This window comes from Triplophysa rosa, linkage group LG12, assembly GCF_024868665.1.
Source record: "Triplophysa rosa linkage group LG12, Trosa_1v2, whole genome shotgun sequence".
NCBI lineage: Eukaryota > Metazoa > Chordata > Actinopteri > Cypriniformes > Nemacheilidae > Triplophysa > Triplophysa rosa.
Genome location: NC_079901.1, coordinates 13,596,812 through 13,617,815, shown reverse-complemented (window position 1 = coordinate 13,617,815; position 21,004 = coordinate 13,596,812). Strand labels below are relative to the sequence as shown.

General features: G+C 40.1%; 1 protein-coding gene across 3 annotated transcripts in view; it reads right to left on the bottom strand.

Moving 5' to 3' along the window:
- The window catches only part of sipa1l3 (signal-induced proliferation-associated 1 like 3), a 67,262-nt gene that overhangs the window by 26,609 nt on the left and 19,649 nt on the right, over window positions 1-21,004 (bottom strand). For all 3 annotated transcript variants that reach the window (XM_057347686.1, XM_057347685.1, XM_057347687.1), the window contains exon 2: window positions 10,953-11,046. The gene's annotated coding sequence lies outside the window, so the exon portion shown is untranslated. The remainder of the gene's footprint in view (window positions 1-10,952; window positions 11,047-21,004) is intronic.

Genomic DNA, 21,004 nt, shown 5'->3' with positions numbered 1-21,004 from the left:
TACATTATTACTCTGCGAAACTATTAAGTTAATTTTAAAGGGATACTCCTATAAAAATAATGCATTTAGAAATGCGGTCTCTATTGGCAAGATTTCTATGACATGCACTTGCAAAGATTTATAGTATTGTGCCCTGCTAATATTTTATTTTATAAAGTCTCAACAAAGCACTTTTAGATTTCGTCTCCCATATCTTCGAAGAGGAAAGCGTAGTAAAATTAAATATGAATCTGAAATACAAAGACCAAATAAATTAGGCTGGGATTTCAGAGATGATTTTCTAATGTTATTTAACAACAGATGCAAATATCATTTTCAAAAGAATGTGTCAGACTGACTAGCAACTTGCTAATCTCCTGTCAGCTAACCGAAACTGAGAGGGCATGTGAAAGGTAACATCAGCACCTGTGTGAACACCAGGATTTGTTTAAACATCCTGACCAGCCAAACACAGCAACAAGCTTGAAAGGCACAAAAAGAAGGTGTCAATCAACAGTCCATCCAACTGACAAGTGCAATGGTTATGCCCCTACATGACCACACCCACTGCTACTCTGGCATGCCAGGGTTACATAGCGTTAAGTCTACACCCCTGGACGCTGGTGAGGTATAAAAGGGGTGCTGACAGATTTAGTAGCCATGAAACCCTTGTGTAGACTACCAGATGGGACCTCAATGTCGTTGGGTCATCAGGGCAAAGCGTCCAATCACCTGAGGGATAAGTGACTTGGTAAGAGAGATTAGGACTCAGGATGCCCACACAAAAACTGAATATAAAAAGATTACATAACAAGGGCTCTGTGCGAGATTACTAATATGTAAGAGTGTATAAAACAGGTGGACCGCTATACAGGCTAAATCGAAAATGGCAAAGCATAGGATTGTGATTCAGTCTAGAATGTGAAGGAGCCTTTCTAACTTTGTGATGCAAACCCCCTCAAGTCTCAGCATCTCTTCGTCCCTCATTGTGATAAGACAAAATGAATCTGACAGGAAGCCATAGGACTAGACAAACATAAAAAGACAGGATGTATGGGAGAGGTAGAGCAAACAGAGAAGATTGAAGAGAGGAAATCTGACGGGGTTTGTGGTGAAGGAATCCAGGGAGGAAAGCGAGAGGGAATCGGACTCATTTATTTTATGATAGCATCAGGCAGAACTGCAGTAACTGTGAGAAGCCACTCGGCATCGCCTGCTAATCTATGCAAAGAATCTTCCCATAGAATCAACCCTTCAGAGAAATGTTCTCCATTGCTCTTTGTTTCTAGGTCTGTGTTAAGATTATGACATAAATGTTACCTCAAGACCATTTCTAAAACAGGGCTGCCTATGGCTTTATAAGGTAGAATCCTTAAGAACAGCAAGAATGACATGTAGGTGGACACACCAATGAATGGTAACATTGTTTATTCTAAGCTTACACATTGCAATTTAATGTTTTAAATGCATAAGTTGTATAATTTAAAATCGATTTTGATGGGCTGTCAATGTTTCATCGTTAATCAGCTAGAAATTATCTGATTGGGAAGAGAGTTCATTTGCAAGAACAGATAACTCGGATTAATTTTCAAAATCATGTTTTTTATTGTGCATTCCAAGTAATATCAATCAAACTGCAGTTGGGTTGTTTTGATTAAGTAATAATAACTCAAAGTTCTATAATTATTCCAATAAAGTCACAAGCTTGTTAGTAAAACATTTTTCAAGCTGTTAACAGACTATTTTTTGCATTACAAGTCTTTGAAAATGTATGGCAATTACACAATGCATTACTTTTAATGAATCTGTTTTCAGTACATTCACATCAAGACAAATTTGAAAACATCTCTCTTTTTCCATGTTTCGACTCTCTGTCTATAGCAACAAAACAATGCGTTATCTCACATTACATTTCACAGCTTTACAGCCATTTAGAAAATATTTCCATGAGGTAGTTGTTTAAATCACTATTTATCCGATGGCTATCAAATCACAACGTTAACAATTGTTCATTCATGAAACACATCTAGAAGACACAACATCAATACAATTTATGCCGGAAAAACAAGCCTCTGGTTCACGCACATTCGAGAGATGACGGAGGCTAGACATCAACGTTAATAGCGCTGTCAATATGGATATATACAGTAATTTATACAAACGTATCGATTGGCTTCAGAAGACCTGCGCTAAAACCACAGAGCCGTGTCGAGCAGTTCTTTGATCGATGGATGCACCTTTTGGAGCTTCAAAAAGTCAACACCCATTCACTCCCATTCCACCGCTTGGAAGTAAAATGATATGTGGTATTATAACTCCGACTGCATTATTCTTCAAGAAGAAAACCATATTCAGTTAGGATGCCTTGAGGGTGTGTAAAACATGGGGAAATTTTGATTTGATAGTAAAGTATCCCTTTAAATACAAACAACACTTAAGTCTTTCATGACAAACTGTGCATGTAGTTATTTATTTTACACTGTGGAGCAAAGCCATAGAGCTGCATTAATGCTGCCTTTTTGTTTTAGTCATTAAACAAGCACTTCAAGGCGAGTCTGTGAAAGAGCTTCACCCCCAACGTTTGGCTAATACCACATCCCAACACTCGGCCAACACAGTTCACATAAAGAAAAAAGACCTTTCTCTGTAAATTCATTTTTTCTGTGTCTAAATGGGAAACTGGGAAAAAAGCACCACATGTGTGAATACACAGATGCTATTTAAACTAACATACTCCTTGGGAAGCAGGGAGTCTACACCCAGTGCCAGATCTCAAAGACTTCAAACTGTTTTTAATTGCTCACATAGTAATTAGCTGAAATTCTGCTAGCTCATACTGAGACCACACAAACACACACACACACACACACACACACACACACACACCACATTCACAACAGCAGCGATGCTAATTCCACAAGCTTAATGTTGTTAAAACCGTGTTAATCCAATCCCAAACGTCCCCTTACAAATCACCTTAACCCTGTTTACATTTTCTGCCTGTCCATTTGTGGATGTCACACCAATAAACAGGACCTGTAAGCACTTACAATATTTCTGTCCCATAACCCTCCGTTCTATTTCAGTGTTGCCTACAACCTCTTCCTCATCCCAGAGTCCAGACGGCTTAAGGCAGAGCCTGGTGTTGGTTTATTGTGAGCCCTTGGGCTTTAAATCACACATACTTGTCCTCTCGCACATATACAACCGTACCCTACAGCCGATGACTCAGTGTACACCTTCCGTGGACTGCCAGGACAGGATCTGTCAATTATAGCACAGCTTGCTTCCTGCATTGATTTCCTGTCACTTTGCTTCCGGGGTGTCGGACATGAACCCCGTGGTGGTAGCAGCTGTGGGCGTATGTTTAAAAAGAAAAGACTAGGAATAGAGGGTGCGTTTGATCTGCCCTATAGCATTTACTTCAGAGGGTGTGAAGGACAGAGGAATGATGTGACACGGGGATGATGGGTGAGGGTCATGGTGAAGACAGGAAGGTCGCTACTGTGTTTCGGATTGGCCTTAACTTCATGTGTGTTGAATCATAATCCCTTAAATCACTGAGATAAGCTGCAAAGATCAAAGGTGCATAAAATCAATCGTGAGAGTGAAAGATAATCAATACACTAGAAAAAAACACATGCATACCTGAATTACAGCGGACGTTGTGAGAGCAGGGGGTTGGAGTTCTCCACACATTCTGAATGTAATCGCCATGTACAAGGATGTAAAATTATGTATATTTTAAATCGAAAGTGCTTTAGTGATGGCGCTTTAAACAGGATTACACTGTTCAGGTGGTCACTAGAAAATGCCCGTGTGTGCCATCTGTCTGGCATAAGATTAGATAATATACAGGTGTTCAAGATTGTAATCATAAAAGTGAGACCAACAATACTCATGTAATCTGAATAAACAATACTTCCCATTAAAAATGAATGGGACTGTTTTTTATGAACAGGGTGATGATATCCCAAACATACCTGATGGTGCTAGAATGTAATACGACCCATTAATTCAACTACGCACACTCACACATGACCTTGAAAACCACACACCGACCTGATCGATGTTTTATAAAGATAACGAAGTTGGTTAGCTGGACTGTCAGGCCAAAATCCAGGTCGGAAGAACACACAAGATAATAACAAAGATGAATTGAATTCTGCTCAAGGGCAACAAAACCCGAAACACCAGTTTGTCCTGAGGGCTTTTAAACACGTGTGGACTTTCTTTGTTCAGATCGCTGAGAGATGAGCCATTGTAACTATACAGGCAGGCACACAACACAGCAGAGGAAAAACAGGTAAGCCCACACACCCCAGACATACAAATCAAGTGATGTATCGAAACAAACACATGAAACTGCGTGCCGAGCGTCATTCCATGTGCACGTGTTTATCTCGCAGTTTATCTCTTCAACAGACCTCGTACACTGCCAACAAATATCCAGTATTGTGTAACTGAAGAACACAGTTTCACATTAGCTGTGTCACTGGAAGTCTGGTGACGGCTTAAAGTGCAGTTTTGGACATCACAGGCCATCTCAAACATTTGACTTGAATATTTAAATTGACCAGTTAACAAACACTAAAAAAAGTCTGTCCTCAGTTTACACTCATGCCTTTCCAACCCTGTATGACTTTCTTCCTTGGGAACACAATAAATGTTTTTTTTCTAAACGCCATTTTTCTTGCAATGGAAGTCAAAGGGGGGGGGTCAAAATATGACAGTATGAGGGTGAGTAAATAATTATAGAATTGTTTATAAAGTTATAAAGACACATATTTGGAAACCACCTGGTACACTCCCTAAAAAGACATGGCTAGATAAATGCATTACTGGAGAATTACAGTAAAGTCCCAGGAGAAATGAAACTGTGACTTTCAGGCCAGTCATCTGACATTCGTGGACAGAGCTGAGCTGTCAGAAGATGGAGTGATCTGACAGAAAGACTACTTTCAGATGCTGGCATCATTACTACCTGCTGCTATAGAAACAGCAGCTCACCAGAGCAACAGTACTTCAGCTGTTAGCAAGCTGGCATTAAAGGGATAGTTCACAATTTTGTGAACATTTTTCACCCTCATGTCATTCAAAACCAGTATATGACTCTACTGTGGAACTAGGCATGGGCCGAATACCGGTTTCAAGGTATACCACGGTTTGGAAAGTCGTGGTTTTAAAACCACTAAAAGTTTCTGTTATACCGTTCCAAAGGTATGAGCTGATTTGTGCAGGAATCCATCAGGTTCTGTGCTATATTGTGTTTATGCTTAATTAGTTGTTTGCTCATCTGCATTTAATTTATTTATGTATACGTATATATGTATGGATGAATGCATGCAAGTTTAATTACTGGAAATGCATGTAAAAGAAGACTAGAAAGGGATGCCATGCTTTCAAAATGTTTGGGAAGCACTAATTTAACCTGACATACTGTTCATGACTACTGTTCCAAATATTTTGAGTTGCTTAAAAATCTAATCTATTGTGTTCAATGTTTTTTACTCAGACATTTAAAATAACACATTTTAAAGCTGCAACTGCAATACCGCCATACCGAGAAACCGTGATAGTTTGGCTTAAGGTTACAATACCGTCAAAATCTCATGTGGAACACCAAAGATATTTTGAGAAAAGTCTCTGTGGTTTTGTGTCCATACAACGGAAGTCAACGAGGTACTAATGTTGTTTAATCACCAACGTTCTTAAAAATGTCTTTTGTGTTCAGCAGAAGAAAGTCATACTGATTTGGAATGACATGAGGCCGAGTAAATTATGAAAGAATTTTCATTTTTGGGTGAACTATCCCTTTAAGCGTGAGTGCATGTTAGTGTTGGTTTTTGAGAAAAACAGCACTAAAGATGTGGCACATGACATAATAATAAGCTTCATTATAAACTAAGCGTTAAATATGAAACAACAGTAGATGATGTGAGTGTGTGTGTGTCAGTGCCACCCTTCAGGCCTATACCCACTGTCTCCTTAGACAATAGAGTCATAGCGTAGCTGATGGGTATGAGCTGACAGCTGCTGCTTTAGCCTTCATACCGCTAATACAGCTGTGACTTAACACACATACACACACAACCAATACAGAAAGCTTTGGAATGTCTTTTCGCAGTGTGTGACATCAAAGGAAGATTAAGGCCGATTCATAGCTTACTCATGAATTTTGGGTTTATCTATCACACACAGACACCGCTTGCATAGCAGGTCGGCACAATTAATCAAAAAAGTAAACAAGATTACTATTATTATGGCTGTCCCGCGAAAAGTGTCTATAACAGCATTCCATTAAGGTTTAGTCTAGTGGTTTTATAGCAGCATGATAACCAATACACTGGAAAATCAAAAGGGTTTAAATTCGCTCAAACAGTCATGTGAAACTGTACACTTGAAATTACAGCTCTTTTGATTAGAACGCAATGTGAGTGTTTTAGTATTGTCGTGTTGCTCGGTTTCTGTGTATAATTAATTCAAAATATGATTAACAGTTTTGTTTATCATGCTGCTAAGAGTGCCAATGTAAAGCTGGCTGCTGTCTTGATTTACAGATGAATAAAACTGCAATAAATTAACTCAGCCTGTTCTGATGTGGCGCCTACATAAAGAAATCCAAGTATTAACATTAGTTTTAATTATGGATATTATTCATTACAATTATTAAAATCATTGACCTAATGCTAGACACACACTGACCTCTCACACACACACACACACACACACTAAGAGGAGACACTCTTTGCCACACAAACATTTCCTGCGGCGAGAGACATGACGACCTGACAGACTCTCGCCCATCAATACTAATCAATTCAGCTCTAGTTCCTTCCTGTCTGCACACTGGCCAATTGTTTATGCATTGAAGTGTGTGTGTTTTAGTGATGTGCGTGCGTGAGACGGCCGACATCAGCTGGCAGCGGTCCGTATCTGTATTGGATTGCAGGCTCCGCACGATGCACACCTACGTTTGGGTCGCGCTGCGCGTTTGACACTCTCAGCTCAGTCGGTGAGAATTTACAGCTTTGACTGCCACCACTGCAAATCACATTACAGCCCAGAACTGCTTCACCATGACAACACATTACAGCATGCTCCACTTCATCCAATTAGGCCTGCCAAGGCACAAAATACAGCACACCCAGGCAGTGGGCAGAAAAAGGGTACTTTAAGGTTACGCACAAAGCCGGCGTTATGTGAAAAGCAATATGAAGGCTTGTCTGTTTTTGAGTCACCGTTTTGGGCGCGTGTCGGTCAGCGCCGTGAACATTCAGAGTTAAAGGTCATTACAACATGCGGCTGAAAGCGTTAACAAAAATACGTTCTGTTGGAGATGTGGAACATTAAGTGCGCTCTCAGGACACATAAGGAGCAACTGTGCTCTAGAAGTTAGAAGGCAAAAAGCCAGTAAATACAACTAAACCGAATGGTGCTTACCCATGCGAAATTTGCAAGGACAATTCCTGGGTGCCTTGGATGTTTGCCAGGGCACGGTTATGAGGTTGCCAAGAATGGTTGTTAACATGTAAAAACCTTCTCATAGGAGATTTAAAATAATCGAAATAGGAGACGTTTCATTTCGTCACATTTACACCACAGAACTGTACATTATTCAATCTGAGTTGCATGAATATTCTACAAAAATTTGCCAGCCTGACTATTTTAGTCTCTCTGATTTCCGAGGTTTCTGGTAAGTGAACGAGTTAGTCCCTGAAACACGGAGCAGCATCTGCCTCTCGGCACAATCTGCATGATGTAACGTCTCTGCGTTTGTGCTGTTTTGACATTTCAAGAGCTAAAAAAAAGTCTCCTCGGTTCATCTTTTCTCCTGCACGGCCTCTTCTACTGTCAGACTCTTTAAGCGGTTAAAAGCTCTCTGGGAAGCTCTCAAGGACAACGTCCCAGGTTTTTCTTCAATTCAGCATGTTAAAAGCCGAGAACTGCGATGATTGTGGAGATGTCGAATAACAACATCCTGACATTAAGACAAAGCCATGACAGAACTGAACAGAAACTTTACCAGTCTAAGGCTGAGGGATGTGTGCGGTAATAAAGCTGTTGCAGTACATTTGGCAAAGGCAGAACTTACATCAGTCACCGAGATCTGATCATTTAAAATTTTACAAGCTCTGTGGGAAGCTTGAAATAGGTTGAAGGGACCTGAACTTGTAAAGGCTGAGAGAAAAGGCTGCCAAATACGGCAAACTCAAAGTGGGCCCGAAATTTCACTTACGTATGTGTACACTAGTGTATGTGTGCTGCAGGCATTGATGGTGACTACACATCTGTCGGAGTGGGTTCAATGGTGCTGTGGGAGGAAAGAGATGGTAAGATCATCAGGAAATCTATACATGTCTTTGAGTTTGTTTATAAAATGATATGCAGGCAGGGACAGTTCACCCAAAAATGTTAATTCTGTCATCATTCACTCATCATTTAGAAGAATTCTTGTAACCAAACAGTTCTTGCCCATCTTTGACTACCATAGTAGGAAAAATTACAACGGTAGTCAAAAGTGCACAAGAACTGTCTTTTTTGTTCAACAGAAGAAATGTATAAAGCAATTTTTCCTACTATAGTAGTCAATGGTGGTCAAGAACTGTTGGTTACAAGCATTCTTCCAAATATCTTTCTCTGAGTTCATCAGAACAAAGACATTTATACAGATTTGGAACAACTCGCGGGTGAGTTTATGAAGACAGAATTTTTATTTTTAGGTGAACTGTTCCTTTAAGTCCGGTTCTTGCTTTACAGTATATTATGTTTTTTTTTGCATGTGTTGTCTTGACATGTATACACACTAGACTTGAAAAACGAACAAAGAGCTATTCATGAGACATCTCTTAGTATCATGTTATCTCTTACACATAAAACCAGCCTCCGTTCTTCTCCAAGTCATGATAAAGCCCACACTGCTTGTGAATTCACAGAAACATGCACTATTGTGTCTACGCCACAGCAGTCATGTGGCTTCTCATCAGATGTTGGATGCACATTCATTGCCCTTCATATCAAAGTGAAATCCACATCTCTCTTATCTCAGCCGCACATTTTCTGGCTTAGAAGGATCCCTTTGTAAGTATTCATGCTGGGCTAAACAGCTTTGTAATTAAAGGGTTGAAGGTACTTCTAAAACTCTATTAGCCGAAAGAACCGATTATATATAAGCAAACACTTAGAGCAAAGAATAAGCACACACACACACCTCTGGCGCTTTAAAAAGATATCTCAATGACAATCAGTAGGAGAGCTGCCAAAGAGGCAATTTCCATCTATTATGGCAGATGACTAATTACTCTCCTTTCGTTCCAAGAAATGGTAGAAATTATGCAACGGGAGAAGACACTGTTGGTTTCCAACTCAAAGTGTGTTTCAATCGAGCATACTGTAAGTGCCCTGTAAGTAGACTTCTACAGATATCTCATGCTGAGGGAACAGTAAACACTGCATAGGGACTCGGCGAATCAAACTCACAAACATAATAAACAAACAATAAACAGTTTTCGTTTCACCTTTTCTTCACACGTTACACTAAATAAGGGATGCCCAAGGGTCAGATCATCACTACAAATGGATTTTATATGATGTTCTTCAAGTTTTAAAATAAGGAAGGAGAGGTTTTAATTCCTGGTAATGCTTACGTAAATGCGTAAGAGTTGTGTTAGTTTGGGGAAGGTGTGATGTCATCGTCTTGCTTATAGAGAGTTTGTAATAAAGCGACTTGATGACATTATTGAGCTATTTTTCGCTCGCACTTCGATATTAGTAACATTATCAGACATTAGTAGGTGGCTTGTATGAATTTTTCATACCAGTCGTCCTATTTTTATAGGATGTATGGGCTGTTTGAAACTAAGTGGGGCTGTGTTTGACTGGCAGTGCTTGTCTAGGCATGTTTTAAGGTTTTAGACCCTTTACAGACACAAATTTAAGTGAGTTTTAGGCAAAAACCATTACACACTAAAAGTAACACACTAATACGAACCATAGACATAAAGTGAAATATTCACACAAAACAAAGTTACATTCTTTAAATGGTCTGAGTATGACCTTCAAACACACAGACGTTTTAAAAACAAATTTAATGGTTTTAGAAACACACACTTCTATTGTTTAGGGAAATCCTCCAGGATCTGAGGATCTGGCAAGGTTTTTGAGTCTCATGTTTGACCCAGGGCAGGAATGTACTGTAACTATTCAGGCCATTTCCTCCAGCTGTCAGCTTTCAACTCTTCATCCAGAAAACAACACGTATCACTTTCTTATTTCTAATGCTAATCTATTTCCTTTAGCTCTATTAAATTATACTAAATTTTTATCCATCTGATGTATCAATTATCAGATACAAAAGGCATTACACTATACACTGCAATAGAACATCAAGTTAAATATTCCCATGGTAGATCACCACTTTTGTCAGGCATACTGAATTTATGTTGTTACCAAAAAAAAACAAAAGACAGAACGGCATAACAGAACTGTAAGTAAGTAAGGCACAATGCTAAACCAATGGTAGTCTGGATGTAACATCACACCCTGATGGTTAAAAAATGCATCAGAGGGTCAAATAAACTCTCTTCTAGCCACGATTGCTTTCTCTCTCTCTCTTATATTTTGTCTACTGGCTGACGTCAGAGACTATGCAAACACCCGCAGGGGTCCCGATAATAATGACAGGCTACAGGACTGAATTACATCCCCACAGCTGCTGCAGATACATCCATCTCCCCAGAGTGAACACACACTACAGAGTGTCCAGTTGTGGCACACAAGACTACTGTGTAAAAACAAGGGTCAGAGGAAGTGCTGGACACATTCATTTCTAATCATTTCAGCTGTCAGCACAGAAGGGCAGCAAAAGAGTTTAAGGGGGAATTAAATAAGCATTCAAGTAGGATCAAAAGTTAACTATTAACTACCAATGACGGTTAAAATGAGAAAATGTACAGTGCAGAAACATTTCTTACCTTTTCCAAAAATGTATTTTTGTCCTTATTACACTAGAATTATTGAGCTGTTTTCACTGCATCAGCAATGAGCCGTCTCCATCTTTTACCGTATCTGTAACAAAAACAAAAGCAAAAGCAGTTGTGATTTTCATTTTGGTTATTTAGTACAGGATGTATTTCACATGTGGCACTCTAGGGCAGGAGCCTTCAACTAAAATTGCTTGAGGTCCAGTAAAAAAACCCTCCTTGCCAGTCGAGGTCCTGACAATTAAATACCTAAAATCATGAATTGATGGTTTTTGGCAGACCAAAGAAATAAACATGTCTTTTCATATCTGTACGACGGCATTACAATGTCTGACAACAATATAATGAAGGAAAATGTGCAAAAATGCCCTAATCTCTAAACCTGCACTGAACATACATTCATTTCAACATTAACAACTTTAAAAGAAAACTAAAGTGTTGTTTTCTGCTGAACTGAGATGAACAAATAGCAGCATCAAGTTGTGACTGATCATCTTCTGATAACATTTCAGCTCTTCTTGTGGCTGTTGCAGATGATAGGGGGGTTTGTTTAATATTTTCTTTTAGTTCATGTCTTTATATTCCTTCTAAAAGTGTTTCACACGCAGGCTCCATTCACTCTTTTACTATTTTCCCATCAGTAAAGGGCTTGTTATGTTTTCCTAAGATCCACTGTATTCTTAGTGAACATTCATATGCTCGTTGTTGGGCGGTAAGTGAGTGAGGAAGGACCCGTGTAGATCGCTCCTACTGGGCTTTGAGCTAATATATTTTCCGTGTCCTTACCTCGGACTGCTGCGTGTAAGTTTCTTCAAAGTGTCTCTGTCTAATTTCATAATGCAGTTTAAGGTTTCCACTTTTGACAACCGCAACAGACTACGAGCAAATGAGACAAACCAGTCTCGTGCATCTCGATGCAGGAAGAAAAAATGCAAATCTCTCGACCCATTCATCTCGGAAAACATGGTTTTCAGCATCAACTTTTCTAACTTTTTAAAAGGACATTGTTTTTCAGTCACTGACAGTTACATCTGTCTGCGCGCTGTGCAGCGAGTCTGTCTCGGCTCTCTTCTCTCGTCGAGACGTCGACGTCTGAACGTAGCAATAGTGCGCAGATGTTAACTGTCCGTTGCGCCGTAGGACCCAAACTGCTACTGAGCGGACCTTGATGTGCCTGGTATAAATTTGATTGCATTATAAAATAATGTTAGGTGTTCATTTATTTATTATGTCAAAAGGCTTTGCGGTCCGGACGGATGCATCTCGTGGTCAGCATCCGGACCGGAGTCCGCTAGTTGGTGACCCCTGCTCTAGGGGAAAAAAACCTTTAGGCATTCTAGACAGACTTAATATTATTCTTTAATAAGTTGTAAGATGCGTGGTTACAATCTGATTTAAGCCATGCTGATTTGCAGATCATAATAAAGTTACCAGTCTACTAGCAAATAGCTCATTTTATTTACATACCTAAACTAATTTTTAGTCTCTTTGGTACCAAGGTAGCATTAATCTTGGACTGTGCATAAACAAACATGTCCTCTTTTTCATGCATCTTCATTACTGTCGTAGAATGTGCCTATAACCTAGCTAATTAATGTTATGACAAGATGACGGATATAAAAATACTGTATTCATCCTCATGCGGATATGCTGTAACAAAAATTTTGTTAAGAGTGAAACAGAACACTTGGGGGACATCTGACATCACATAATAATTGTATATGATAAGAGCTGTGCCACGAGGGGCAAAAGATACACGTGGTTACTGTGCCGCACTGCCGAAGGCCTAACAAGAACTGATGGACCTACTGATCAGGATAAACGACATCCAGCAGGGGACTGATGAGAATCTGCAGGCCAGACTAGATTGAGTCTACACTGAGGAATACACCCTCCAGTTCTTGCCTAAAGAAGGAGAAAATCTCCCTCTGGATAGGCTGTCACTTCAGATTAACACTGACTCAATCATAGATTAAAAAATGTTTCATTAAAACCCTGAGAGCCACAGCAAAAACAACAGGCATTGAACAAGGATTATTAACATTAACGTGTGTATGTTTGTTAAAGCAACAAGCCACCCGAGGCCATGTGTTCCTGTAATTTATTGTACTGTAAAACTATGTAATTTTAGTATACGATGACAACAGCACTAAATGACAAATATATTTATTAAACTTTTTAGAGGATCTACTGACAGAAATGCAATATAATATAAATAACTATGTGTTTAGAGTTGTATAAAGACATAATGAAGCTTTATGTTTTTATTACCTTAGAATGAGCTATTTCTATCTACACACACCGCGGGTCCCCTTAAATGGAATTCACCATGTTGTTTCTACAGTAGCCCTAAACGGACAAACTGCTCTACAGAGTGCGTTTCGTAAATACGTTACCTCCTTCGGCAAAGAAGCGTAAACGTGACAACATCTTAGTTCTGTGTCAGCCACCGTAGTGCTTCGAAAGGGAGGGGTGAGACAACACAACTATCAGTTTTCTAATAAACATTTCACCTTCATTGGATACTAGAGCTGTCATGTGACCATGGTTGATTGTTTACTTCTGGGGGTTAACTGCACATCATGTAATTAGTTATGACTCTTTTGAACATGCACAGATGCACATTAACCCTCAGAGGAAAAGCTTTAGATTAATGACTTTATCTAATAACTTGTAAGGAAATAAGCAGCTAGGAGACAGGAATGCAATACAAAGGTTATTGAACAATAACTCACTAACATGAGCACAATAAGTTTTTGTTTACCTCGTAATCTGACGCTACATCATGCTACTTTTCAAGGTCAGACAAAGCAAGCGTCTAAATTCTGTCTAACCGGACTGAACCCTCTTTATTCCCAACTAACTCATGAACCCAACCATATACACAATAGCATGTGAACAAGCAACTGCCCGGGACATGAGACATTAGGGTGGGGGTGAGGGGCTTTACTGTAGTTAAACAAAGGGTCTCTGACACAGTCTCTCTTCTGTCAGATATTCTCCTCTGTCAACAAAGAACTCTGCAGTCTTGTGAATGCAATATCCGGCATTTTTTAAATTCACATCTGCATACTGAAAAAGGCCTGGCTTTGCATGTATTACTGCATGTTCGCAGATTTCCGAATGAGTCTGCAAAGCACTTGTGCTTTCATGAGCAGATCAGTCTCTAGAGATGTCCTAGATCGCTTTCCCCCTGTTGTAAGGATCTGAGTGGGTCTTTGTAAGAAGCAGCTTTTCACAGAAGTCATGAGATAAAGCCGAAGCCAGTACTGAGGATGATGGAGACAGTAATGCAGATAATGCCACAACTCTGGTCTTAATGAAACGATGTCTTTCTCGGAGTTACACCCACAAACAATGAGATGAGGCTGGATGGACAGAACAGGAGGGAGAGAAAGAGAGAAAAGAGACAAAGAACAAGAGGAAGGGGGCTTTGTGTTCCTTGTTAACAAGGAGAGGGAATTTAACTCTGTTCTTTGTTTGGGACCCAGGGGAGACCGTGGCTTGTTTGTGATCATTTCTTATGATGTTTTTCTCTCATATTCATAGCTGAAAAGTTCAAAGGAACGCAAATAAATCAGTCCAGCTAATGTAATTCAATGACAAGCCCCTTAGCAAGAAATCATAAAAAATCTGTTTTGGAGATTGTAAGGAGAAATATTAGGAAGAAAACAGCCTCAAGCAGATAAAGGTCAGTCATGCCTCAATAACTAAACGAAAGATGACAACCTTGTGAAGGTGTGATGGAAGGGTAGAATATGTATTTTTTGAATGCTGAAACTGGAGAAAGACAGACAAAAGAAAGGTGAAGAAAACCAGAATGCAGTATGAGTAATAACAGCCTCTCCACCTACTCAATTAAATAAAACTCTTTTCAAGAATCTCTCAAGCTCTGCAGCTTTTGAGATCACCTTGTGTTCAATGCACTCTGAAAGCCACCAGAGACCACAAGCCAGAAAAAGAAATGGAGAAAACAATAAATATGGGAAAATATTATTTTTTTGTTGAAAGATATCAGATTTGTAACTTAAAAATATTTGCACTGCAATCTAAGACAGACATCTAAAGCTAAAAATGTGGCTATGCTCAAGACAGCATACTACCATATTACTTTGAGTTTGTGCCCTATACAGAATGCATACCGTGTGCAGTATGCAAAATTAATGTATGCATTGAATTAGGGCTGTGACGATATATATAGCAATTCACATTAATTATACCCAGGGTTTTTCCTGCATAGAGAAATTGGAGGCGGCCGCTTCGTCAAATGTCGTGCCGCCTCAGGCTCTCGCCAAAATTATGTTGCGAGTCTTCACAAGAAATGCTGCGTGCATTTAACAGATTGTCATTTGTATATTTGTCTGTCATTAGCTTTCCTGTAGCTCAGTGGTAAGAGCATTGCGTTAACAACGTAAGGTTGTGGGTTCGATCCCAGGGATTGCACATGCCTATGTATAAATGTATAGGATAAAGAAATGTAAGTCGCTTTGGATAAAAGCGTCTGCCAAATGCATAAATGTAAATGTAAATTTGTATGAATGCACATTGCGTTCAGAATGACTCGCACACGAATGACTCATTTGAACCGATTGATTTAAACTATTGAACTTTTCAGTCACTAGCGAATATAAGAGATCCTTGAATCATTTAAAGTGAACCACAGAGAATGCAAGATGTGAATGAGCTTTGCTCATTTAGAAAGACTGGTTAATTCAGTTGGCTATTATGGGCTGAAGTTAGTTGAAATGATAAAAAGCTTTGTTTGATTAAAAAAACATTTCTGTTTGGTTGAATAAAAGTAATGTTTTATATAACTTAATAATTGTCATTTTTATCTAATTTTATTAGAACTTTTTGACATTTTAATATGTCAAACTCAGTCACTTTGGTTAAGCCACTTAAAGGTACGGTAGGCCTACGTGTGTGTACAAGATCAGGATGGCACCACCTCAGCCTCATTTTGAGCCAGGAAAAACCCTGATACCTGTCTAGGTCCATTCTGAAATCAATTCTGTGTTTTACGCACAGCTCTTCCATGAACTACGGCTCTTTGATCAGTAGGAAGTACTGCTCGATCACGATGAGATCGAGTCGTTTATAACCTGCATTTGAAAAAGCAACTCTACATCATCAATAACCGTCAAAGTCCAGTCCAAATACTCAAGAACACAAGAACAGAGAACGCATGAAATTCATTTATTGGCACTTACCATTAAAAACGGAGGTCCGCCTTAAAAGTTTTCCGCTATATTTACTTGATTTACTTTTGAAATTTGACCATTGCTCAGCTCCCGTGGCATCACGGGATAGAAAAGTGTCCATCCAATCCACACTCACGAATCTTGGCGTAAGTAGTAGTCCATCCGGGTATTTCTCGCCTACTGTTTTTTGCATACTGAGGTTTCGGCCATACTACTCATGACTCATACTCATTTTCGCCTACTATATAGTATGGAAGTAGGCGATTTCGGAGCATCGGAATTGAGAACGGCCTACATGTGTAAATTGTTCTTCTTCTGTGTCCCATTTTCGGAGTTTCTGCACGAGAGTGCCCTCTGGCTTTCGGATGTGGTGGCGTTTAACTGTAATTCATTGAGAAAGTGAGCATAAAAATGACACGATATAGCGTCTCAGCCCTAAATTGAACACCCCAATGACCTACTACATTTGTCAAATCAAATGTGCAGCATACAAGACATCACTGCCTGCCTGAAATACTGTCTCCCACAATGCAATGCATTGACCTACCAATTCTAGTGTGATGAATGAACACTGGTTGCCACTCGCTGAACTGCACATGCAACGTAATGAGGTCATGTGGCAGAGAAGTCATATGACCATGTCGCATATAACTAGACATGTGCCCGGTTAACCGCGGTTACCATCAAATCCTGCTGAAACCGAGCTGGCTGCGATAATGCAAGGTATCGTTTATTTTATTGATGCGTTGCTTGTCCGTGAAGTACGGCTCTGGGATCAGTAGAAATGCTGCTCGATCTAAAAGCAGTGCGAGTTTGAGTCGCTAATAACGTGCATTTGAAAAAGCAACACCCGTCAAACATGATCATTATAAATATACTTTATTATCATAAAATACTTGAGGAGGCTTGAGGATCGGTGATAAAAACATGTCCTTAGGCATTTCCTACTACTACGTGTGTTATGGTCTTCTTCTGCAGTGCGTATTTGGAGGTTCTGCACGAGAGCGCCCTCTGGCTTTCGGATGCAGCAGCATTTTACCGTACTTCACTCACAAGTTGTGCATAAATCACGTGATATATATTTTCGGTTAACCGGGCATATGTCTACATATAACTACTGCAAATGTTTAACACCAGCCAATTTGGCTATAAAATATAGATTTGAATACATTCATATATACGTAGATTCTACTGTATTCTCTCTTGTTTTTTAACTTCGACTTATACTCTAATACACACACAGCAGGTAAAAACGCAAAACCAATATAAACTGCACTTTAACTTTAGCCATTTCACATCGGTGTGCACAAAAGCCACCATCTTTAAATTTTCTCTAAAAAATTTTCTAATTTTTAATGGTTCTCTGGTATTCACATGGTGTAATAAGCAAAAGGTCCTGCAGTATTTATGCGGGGTGACCGTCCAGGCGTCGAGCTGCATGGTGATCAGAAACAGAGCAGAAACAGCAGTGGGTCGCAATAATCACTGAGAGTGGCTGAATTATTCATGTGCTGGGCTCCTCCTGCCTGTGTCTGTGTGTTTGTGTTGTAATTCAAGGACTGCCAACCTACCCACTCCCACGAATCTTGAGTGTATTCCCACTCTGTTTCTAGATGCATAACGTTTGCCCTCGCAAGAAAGTACCAGCACGTCTACGTTTCCACAGCCAAAACACACATTCTTAAACAGAGACGCTGGTCTGCTAAAATGAATGATGTGGACTGATGTGATGCAAAGCAACACGTTTAACCCCACCCACAAACCCGTACAAGTCTTGACATGTCTCATATCTTTACGTCAATTTTTAACCTTGCCATTGTAAATCAGAGACCAAAGAGTGCAGCCTAATGTACAGAGAAAACTAAGCAAGCAATTCAAAGATGCGTAAATACGACCATGCTATCATAACATTCCAAGGTTGAGAGTCAAGTCCATGGATGTTTCACTGTTGACTTGTTGTTTGATGCCAGCTATCTACATTAAAAATTAATTCTGGGTTACTACACATGATGGACTTTAGATGTTCCTCGGTATAAAGTGCACTTCCACAAGGACAATAAATGCAAGTGTTAGGTGTTTATTATTGACCCACGCTGTCTGCAGTTATCGTTCCTAGCGGCAGACATTTACAGGGCTCTGCGTCCCTTTGAGACATGTTGTAATCTCGCTCCCCTTCAACCTCTCCTCCTTCCCTCATCCCTACTTCCCAAGGCCAGATGGACAGAGTTGGAAAAATGGGAGCTGTAAGCCCACTGGGTGGCCTTGGCTGTTAGCAGTTTGCTGCTTAGCACTGTAATGAAGTGAAACTCCTGCAAACAATTAAAGCCGAGGGGAGACATACTGGAAACCAGAGACTGCTGCCTGTTGGCACTGCAAACCAACCAATGGCACAGAATGGACAAATAATACTGCTAATATCCAGCCAGTATTTCCTGAGCAAATTTCTTTTTTCAAAGTATATGAAGTAGCACACTTTACTGTGTGGTACTTCACACACTTTCAGTGTCAAACCGAAATCCCTCTACACTTTCAAACTGTTGTGTATTGGCGTGTCCATATAGTGAAAATATCATATAAAAGGTGCCTGGATGTATTATATGATGCAAAAGCTACAATGCTACTACAGCCTTTTTTAAATGCATGAATCTAAAAATGAATTTAATTTACGAATTTAGATGGTCATGCTGTATCCCAACCAAGTCATTTTAGTGGTTGTAAAAGTGTGCAAACTGGACAAAATCTGCAAATTATAAAAATTGGACCAAAGTATTAGACAAAAAGCCCCATCAAAGCATTAGTCTCACAGTTTCACTTTTAAATAAGAACAACTAATATTGGCAGTGCTGGGATAACAAGAACAGAATACTAATCTACACTTGGCATAAGGACACACACAGCATCATAATCCTCTGTGAATAAAAGAGATTCTCCTCAAAGCAGAGAGACAAAAACCATAATTTTCTGTCTCCCATGCTCCAGCTTCACGGGTACATTTCTCGTTTGTTCTCATGACAGAAGCCAGACACAGAGAACAACAAACACTGACTGTCAGCAAGCAGAATCTCATCTATGCGGCTGTACGATGAGCATCTGCCTCTGATGCTTCTGAGCTTTTAACAGCACAGAAACACTGACGCAGCCCACAACCAAAGCATTAGAATGTCCTTAACAACTGCTTTTTTTAGCGTTTCCTGGCTTTTATGAAAGTGCTTTGTTGTGTTAATCTAGAATGCATTACGGTGCTTTAGGTTGACGTCCAGTCTCAGAACTTCAGCAACATCTTATGCCTGTCCTCTCGTGACCTCCGGAGTGTGTTTCTTGTGGCTCGCTTCGAGGTTTGGAGGATGCAAGAACCGCCATCCAGCAAAGAGCCCAGATGGCACCCGGGCTGCCCAACCCTGCCCTTACCAAGCTGCCCTGCACCAATGCCAGCTGCAGCGTTGGCCTTCAGAAACTGGCACAGACGGGGGCTGCAGGGTGCGGTCCTCAGCACAAGCAGGGGTTGGAGACTCGTCGCGCACAGCAATGAGTTCTTTACTACTGTGAACCCAACAGCCATATTGGTCGAGTCATATCTTGTTAAAATAAACAGAGTCTGACGGGGCCGTTTATAAATGTCTGTGATGCTGTTAGTTACGGTTATTACAGGCATCCGAGGTTCCAATCACCACGTTTGCTGTTTGACAGGGTCGCACGCTTGATTGTTTTAAATCTGACAACTTCCTCATGCACACGACAGTGACATCACAAGCAGCCACAACAAACAAAGTGTCAGCCATAAGTAGATACAAACGTGGGCTACCAATGGAAATACAAATGCACTTACAAAGGCAGTTTAATATGTTTCATATTTTTAGGTAGGCAGAGAGACAGATTTTTGCCATGACCGCAGATCAGACACACTGCCAATTTGGGTGAAGGAGGGTAGGCTATATTTTAGCCAATAAAGCATGTTTTTCTTCTGTTTTCTCTTTACTAAACTCATCTCTGGTTAATTATAAATCTCTGCAGATTATTCACAGCCAGTTTGTCCTGGTGGTAAAGGAGAAAGGAGGATTGGAAGGGGGTGGGGGTGACGTCTGAGAAGGATACAGAGCGAGCTGCTTAACCCGGTTTCTACAGAGCTCAGCCGAAAGGCAATGTGACAGAGCCCTGGCTCAGATAGAAACCACACAGCCTTCAATGAGCCAGGCAAGACCAAACCGTACACATTCATACACACACAAGACCACTTCAAAAGCAGAACTGCCATTAACTTCAGATGGAAGGAGGTTAAAAAAAAGATATTTGTTTTCTTAACTACAGTTAAAGAACAGTCTAGTGTGCAACACTATGAAGAATAGATCTAACACAGGGCTCTAGAGTGCGACCAATTTGGTCATGTTTTATGGGGAATTTCACATACACACATATACACACAAAAAAAACATTCTGACTGAGGTTTTCACAAATTCATGCATGAAAGGGTTAAAATGCTTAAGAAACTGCATTTTCCTAAAGTATGTTGTAGTAGTTGTCGATCGACTCAAAATTGATGCCCATGTTGATTCATTGCTGACTATGTTAAATTCCAGTTGTTTTCAATGTAATCCAGTCTGCAAGAGCATTAAAACAGTGGCTATGATTACCATGGAAGTCCCCTCAGAAGATCCAGAGAGAGAGAGAGAGAGGGAGAGAGAGAGAGAGAGAGGGGGAGAGAGAGAGAGAGAGAGAGAGAAAGAGAGAGAGAGGGATGAGGATCGAGGGAATGACAAGATAAAGACGAGAAGGGAGATAGAGAGAGAGAGAGAGAGAGAGAGAGAGAGAAGAGAGAGAGAGAGAGAAGAGACGAATCGAGCGAAG